Genomic DNA, 7,500 nt, shown 5'->3' with positions numbered 1-7,500 from the left:
TGAAGAGGGATGTTGGAGCAGGAGGTGAGAGGGTGGATGGCAAGGGGAAGGGAGCAAAGAGAGAGGGGAGAGAGGGGTGTGAAGAGGGAGGGGGCGAGGAGGTGAGAGGGAAGGAGGGAAGGAGGAAAGTGGGGAGGGAAGGGGATGTTCTGGACTTGCGTTTGGTAGGGGGATATGAGGGGGAAGAGGGGGAATGGTCCTGTCTGCCGGGTATTAGTACAGGATTGAACAAAGTAAGGTACATTAAAACAGCACGTTCAAACAGGATAGCAATACCACCCGTTGCTTTCAAACAGCATGTACCATTTTTAAAGACATTATAACATGGGCTTCCATTGAATCATGCGACTCTAACTGTGGCTGCCAGCCTGTGTAACCACTCTGGAACTCTCTGAGGTAAAGGTTACATGTTAAGGAGGGAGGGGTTTGTGAAGTATAACATGTTGTCTTTTAAGTGAATCCATCAGCAAAGTGTGGCGTACTTTTGCTCGTCTTTTATATAATGCAAACCATAATATCTGCAATCCGCTTTCTCCCATTTCCCCAGCAAAGTCATTACAGCAGTTATATCAAATACTTTTAAAATAGTATTATGTTTGTGGGGGGTAGATAAAATGTTCCTGTAGGAAAGGTAGGATTGTATAATTGTAGCATGGACTGTGGATGCATAGGAGAAATCTCGATGTACTTAAGCAGGGAAACTGTAGCTTAAGATTGTTTATGTGTACACCACACAGGGGTGTTGTTGTGCTAATTATTGGTAGGGAATAAGGTTAGTTTTCCCCAGTATGTGATGCCCCTCTGTAATTTTCCCTTTACGTTTTGCTGACAAGGCCAGCCATGAAAACTTCCATTAAACAACAACAACCGCCAACAGAATCCAAGCAGAGCCGATTGGACTAAGCCCCGCCCAAAGGACCTAATAAGGAAAAAGGCCACGCCCCCGGAGTGGTGTGATGGGAAGGTGGAGAAAGAGCCGGCAGGCCACGCCCCTGAAGGTCATGATTGGCCGAGAGGAGCATGGGGTGAGTTGGAAGGAGCTTCACTATTGGTCGGGGGAAGGTCATCTCGAAGCCTTTAGAGATGAAGAAGAGCACATCTCACTTGGTTCTGGTGAAGAAACTTGGCCATTTTTGTGTGCTTTTGAGGAGAGCGTTTTTCTGTGACGATCATGAAGGAGCTTTGATTATTGTTGGCAAAGGGACCTGGAGGTCATGCTGTCCCTCCTGAACAGTGGTGGAGAACACTGAGAGGGCCATCTTGGCTGCTTTCTTCACGGCTCAGTGCGCTCGCGTCATCGGCCGGCACCATATTGGGCGCTCAAGTACGGGAAGCGTTGGACTTGGCCACCACTGCCGACCTCACCAAATGATCTTGTTGTTTGAGTTAAGTGCACAATAAAAAGGATTTTTTTGTTGTTGTTATCTTTCCCCTGTGGTGTATTCGTAACTGTGTGGAGGTACCTCAAAATATAATTTTAGTTTTACCTCAGCACTCATTTTCATTCCTTGGTTTATTTTCATTAAATTAATATTTGTCTAATTTATTGTCGTGTTTATTTGTCGTGGCTTTGGGAATAAACCCGGGTTGCTTTTGTTATGTTCAGGTAAACGTTTCGTAGCCTCCATCCTACTGTCATAACCGCCAAAATTCGAGAGTTTGCCTCGGGAGTAAAACCGTTCAGCCATTCGTCATCCAGCGGTCTTAATCGCTGGTGACGCGACAATAGCGAGTGCTGCTTCCTTGCTTGACACTCAACATTTAAAAGGACATAGCACGGACAGATAGAGAGAGCGTTGAAGAGGGGGAGGGAAGGGAGAGAGATGAGAGGGAAGAGGGGGGAGGAGGAGGGGAGATGGGAGAAGTGTCCATCTACATATCCATCCTATCTACCCCATTCCTCCCCACACCCATTGCTTGTCCAAGTCTCCCTCTATTTTATCCTTCAACTGTGCTGTTGGTGTCTCCCCCCTCTCTATTGTTCCTTTCTTCCTGTTGCATCCTGTTCCATTCAGTGTTCTAGTTTTTCCATTAGCATTGAATCTGTATACAAAAAAAGAGACTGTCATATGTTGGCAGCCGTTGTGCAGGCTTAATGGGCTGAATGGTCTCTTTCTGTGCTAAATTTCATTGGAAGGGAAGTCATCTATTATATACTGTATTGTGAACCATGGTGTCTGTCCATACGTTCATCTGTTTCCCTTGCTGCATTTGAAAAGCTCAACATTCACGTTTGAAATGACAGGAGAACAGGCATGAATAATGTTGATTCTAAAATATATTTTGCAAGCAGGATATATTGCCCTCTTTGGAGATAAATTCAACCTCTACCGCCCGATGTCGCACCACCAATTCACAGTGGGCGGTATAAGTAGCTCGGAGCTTCGGCTCTGAGTGAAACCAAGATTGCAAAACAATTAACGTTTTTACAGTCCATTAAATAATTTTAATTGATAGACTAACTTAAACATTTTCCCAGGGACAGGTTCTTTATTTTGCTTGCTTTTCCCATCACTGGGGATGGATACTTTTGCTTGTGTGCATATAATACAGATGTAATGCCAAATATGAGTTTTACCAATTTCTTAACCTTGTGATTAGCTGTGGAATATTTTTGGCAAATTGATCAATTACAGTTGATAAATGTATTGACCATGAATCAGTCATGTGGTATTGTAATAATGGAAAAAGGTCGTTAATAAAATGAATGTTGATCAAATTAAAGTTACAAAAAGTGTTAAAGTAAGTCTTTCGTGGAGTGTAGGTTGAATGAGTTTGCTCACAGAGGTTTGCAAATGTCACTTTCTGTTGATATCCTGTGTACTTGACTAACGATGCCAATGATCGTTTTTTTTTAGGCATTTTTGCACCACACGTGTGAAGAGAAAAACCGGGTTAAGCTATTTAGTCTAGTAGGAAGACTAGGTCCCCCTGCACCCCCCGGAGATATACTTCTAATCAGTGTTTCTAGATTGGAAAAAATGTGTAGAAAATGACTAGCTATGGCCCCAAGCTGAAATAATGTCCCACATACCATTTTTATGCAAATTACTGCTGCCATTATCAAAAAAAGACTAGGTCCCCCTGCACCCCCGGAGATATACTTCTAATCAGTGTTTCTAGATTGGAAAAAATGTGTAGAAAATGACTAGCTATGGCCCCAAGCTGACAAAATGTCCCACATACCATTTTTATGCAAATTACTGCTGCCATTATCAAAAAAAGACTAGGTCCCCCTGCACCCCCCGGAGATATACTTCTAATCAGTGTTTCTAGATTGGAAAAAATGTGTAGAAAATGACTAGCTATGGCCCCAAGCTGAAAAAATGTCCCACATACCATTTTTATGCAAATTACTGCTGCCATTATCAAAAAAAGACTAGGTCCCCCTGCACCCCCCGGAGATATACTGAAACTGGCAGTGACTGGTGATTGAAATGCGGTGCCTTTTTGTGTTTCAGGTCGAGGTACGTGAACTCCCCACGATCTACAGCAACCAGGAAGAGACTGATACCAGGGTGGTTCTGTACCTCCATCATGCTGCTACCATCGGATACAAGAACGCTGTAGTCAGAACACCGGACACAGACATCCTCCTGATCCTGCTCCACCATGCCCACAACATCAAGCTGACGGTGTACCTGGATACAGGGTCAGGGAAGCATCGCCAACTTGTCAACGTCTCTGAGCTGGCAGAATCCCTGGGAGAGGACTACTGTGCCACTCTCCTGGGGTACTATGTGTTCAGCGGAGAAGACTGCACCAGTGCCTTCAAAGGGAAGGGAAAAGTCGGGCCCTTAAAAAAGCTGGAGAAGAATCCCAGGTTTCACAGGGCATTCGGTGAATTTCACAGGGTATTTAGAAAAATAAAACTTTGTGTTAACGTCTGTGTAGACGGACCTTAATATGAGTCTATTATTTCGTAAAACTGTGATTATTTTGTAAATAAAGCACTAATTAGCATACTAGTATACCATAGACACATGTAATCATGTTATGAATAGTTCTATCATGATCTATGCCCTTCAAAACATGGGTCTAGACACCTTCATTTTTCAATTATCTGCAATATTGGCTGAGATATGTCAAAAATCGTTTTTTTGATAATGGCAGCAGTAATTTGCATTAAAATGGTATGTGGGACATTGTTTCAGCTTGGGGCCATAGCTAGTCATTTTCTACACATTTTTTCCAATCTAGAAACACTGATTAGAAGTATATCTCCGGGGGGGTGCAGGGGGACCTAGTCTTTTTTTGATAATGGCAGCAGTAATTTGCATTAAAATGGTATGTGGGACATTTTTTCAGCTTGGGGCCATAGCTAGTCATTTTCTACACATTGTTTCCAATCTAGAAACACTGATTAGAAGTATATCTCCGGGGGGTGCAGGGGGACCTAGTCTTCCTACTAGACTAATTGGTTCAATTTGTCCAACTGTCTGTCTTCAAACTTCAGTTTATGATCGAGGAAAAGCTTAATTTGAATGTTGAAATTTATATTTCAAAATGAATCGGAACATGAACCTGCAGTTTAGCAGTACTTTGGCTCTGAATTTGGCAAATTGTAAGAAATCTCGTCCCGAGCACGTATGCGCAGAGAGGGGTAAGGTGATTTACCTGTCTGGCAGTCAAACAAAATTGAAAATAATTTCAAACAGGAAACTTAGTTATTAGGGATGTCATAAAGGATACAAACAACAGGCATGAAGAACAATGTAATGTGGGTAAATAAGATGGTGTAAAAGGAGCTGCATCAATTGTGGTAAATTTTCAAAAAAGTTTTTTTACAACCTTTAAAATCTTTACTTTATTAGCCCGTCCCTACACGGCAGGAGATGGGTTATTGTAATCACTATGTGTCTCTGGGTGTGTGTGTGTGTGTGCGTGTGTGTGTGTGTCTGTCCGGGCCATAACTTTTTGTGATAATTTGAGCTCATATTTGAGCTATTGTCATCAAATTTTCAACAAAGCATTATGATAACTAGTGTGACTCAGCGCGCTCTGCACGCCTCACCACACGTCGTTTCAGAGGGATAGGCATGTTTGATCATTTTGATGTCTTTTGGGTCTTTTGGGTCTTCGGTGTCTTCAGGGGCTTTTGGGTCTTAAGGGTCTTTTTGTTCCTCTGGGTATTTAAGGGTCTTTGGGGTCGACAGGATGTTTTGGGTCTTCAGGGTGTTTTGGGTCTTTGGGGTGTTTTGGGTCTTCGGGGTCTTTTGGGTCTTTAAGGGTGTTTTGGGTCTTTGTGGGCATAAGGATCTCGGGGGACTTAAAGGGTCGTCAAAGTTCTGAAAGGTCTCAGCAGTCTAAACGTAAATTAAGAGGGTGTTAATTATATTTGAAGACGAAGAAGACGTTTTGGTCATACATACAAACCGACATAACCATATACGTTTACTCTATTATAATAAGATTAAGTCCCCCCCCCAAATAGAGAAGCCAAACTACACCTACGGTTGCAAGTCTGGATGTCATCAACCCAGAGCTGCAGGATTAGCGTGACAAACACATATACACACACAAACACTAACGACACACACACACACACACACACACACACACACACACACACACACACACACACACACACACACACACACACACACACACACACACACACATACACACATACACATATACACACAAACACATACAAACAAACACACATACACACAAACACACATGCACACAAACACACGCACAAACACACATACACACACATGTACACACATACACACACACAAACATACGTACACACGTACACATACACACAAACACACGTACACATGTACACACATACACACATACACAAACATACAAACAAATACACACAAACATACACACGCCAGTCCGTGAATTATAATTACGCTAATGTGAAGGCGTTTCGTGGATATGAATAATGCTTACGATATAGTGTCAGTGTACACAGAGGTAAAACGTCAAGTGTACCCAGAGGTAAAATGTCAAGTGTACCCAGAGGTAAAACGTCAAGTGTACCCAGAGGTAAAATGTCAAGTGTACCCAGAGGTAAAACGTCAGGTGTACCCAGAGGTAAAACGTCAAGTGTACCCAGAGGTAAAATGTCAAGTGTACCCAGAGGTAAAACGTCAAGTGTACCCCGAAGTGATGTGATCGGAGTCGGCAAGCAGGATATGTTCCTGGGTGTCATGAGTTATCCACTGATTGCGTTTCACGTCACAACCAGTAAGGTCAAAAGAAAAAGAAGCGTATCCAGAGGTGTGGGAAAATAACGTTAGGCGGGAGTCCAAACCTGAAAATGCTGGAGGCCAAAGCTGAAATTGGAAAAACAATATGGCCTATTTTACTCCAGGGGGTCCCAGGAATACCCACCCAAAATATCGTTGCGATCGGTTCAGCCGTTTTTACGGTACCTGGGAACGGACGGACAGACGGACAGACATTTGGTGAATTATAGTAAGATATAGAGCTGACAAATTAAATTTTTTGTCAAAGGGTCAAAAGGTTAAAGGCCAGCATCACCTAAGATCATCTATTTTCAACCAATTGACCTGAAATTTAAATTTATCATTTGAGTTTTGTCATCACATTTTCAACAAAGCTTTATTATGAGAATATGGAGAAGGCAAATGAATAATTTAGTCAAAAGGTCAAAAGGTCAGCATCACCTAAAATCATAAATTTTCATTGGATTGACCTGATTTTTAAAGAATTTGCATATTGGGTCACTGAGTTGATTCACCAATCAAAAGCAACAAGTCGATTGCTTTTTTAGATCAAAAGGTCAAGGTTGCATAACATCGTCAATTTTTGTCCAATTGACCTTGAAATTTTAAGAATTTGCATATTGGGTCACAGAAATGGTCCACGAATCAAAAGCAAGAAGATAATTTTTTTTTTGATCTAAACCTGCATAAAATCATCAATTTTCATTTTGTATTCTTTATTAACTGTTTTCAATATTTTGAGCCTAGGGAAGAAGAAGAAGACGACTGAATACAAAGGGACGCAGATGCGCTTTGCAGTTTCACATGCTTTCTAGACTCTGGTTTAAATTGAATTATATACTCCAACACTGAAGAACACAAGTCGTCTTTTTGGCATTTTCAAAAACCTTTCATTTAGCAGCACTGTACTTGGAAAAATATTCATGCTGTCTCATACCGAGGGAAGAGTAACTGTGTGAGACTCTGCATTAAGACAAATATGGTGATGCCTTGCGCTGTTGGTTTAGTATATCCTTGTCTAAATGCTTGCTCCAAAATCGTCATTTTCTCCGAGAAGGGTTCGCAGGTTTGTAATTGTGCAAATGCATTCGAATAAACCTCAATGGTGACGAAAAACGCATCTCAGTGGAGCATTATCAGCTCTGGACTGCCCTGGTTGACCCATCGCCTTTGCATGGTTACCATCACGCCTGTTATGTAAGGTTCACAAACAAAACAAAATATATCGTGCTCGGAACCGCAAAGCAACCGTTTAAAAGACCCCTTCCCATGTCCTTTTCTCAAGATTGTGTGT

General features: G+C 42.0%; 2 protein-coding genes across 2 annotated transcripts in view; both read right to left on the bottom strand.

The window, feature by feature from the left end:
• The window catches only part of LOC137425102 (protein sidekick-2-like), a 547,704-nt gene that overhangs the window by 205,718 nt on the left and 334,486 nt on the right, over positions 1 to 7,500 (bottom strand). The gene's annotated exons all lie outside the window — the stretch shown is intronic.
• RPL38 (ribosomal protein L38) overlaps positions 1 to 7,500 on the bottom strand; it is a 275,214-nt gene that overhangs the window by 241,342 nt on the left and 26,372 nt on the right. The window lies entirely within an intron of this gene.

This window comes from Myxine glutinosa, chromosome 1 (assembly GCF_964187855.1).
Source record: "Myxine glutinosa chromosome 1, kmMyxGlut1.1, whole genome shotgun sequence".
Classification (NCBI taxonomy): domain Eukaryota; kingdom Metazoa; phylum Chordata; class Myxini; order Myxiniformes; family Myxinidae; genus Myxine; species Myxine glutinosa.
The sequence above is the reverse complement of the archived record's forward strand: the minus strand, read 5'-3'. Positions and strand labels throughout refer to the sequence as shown.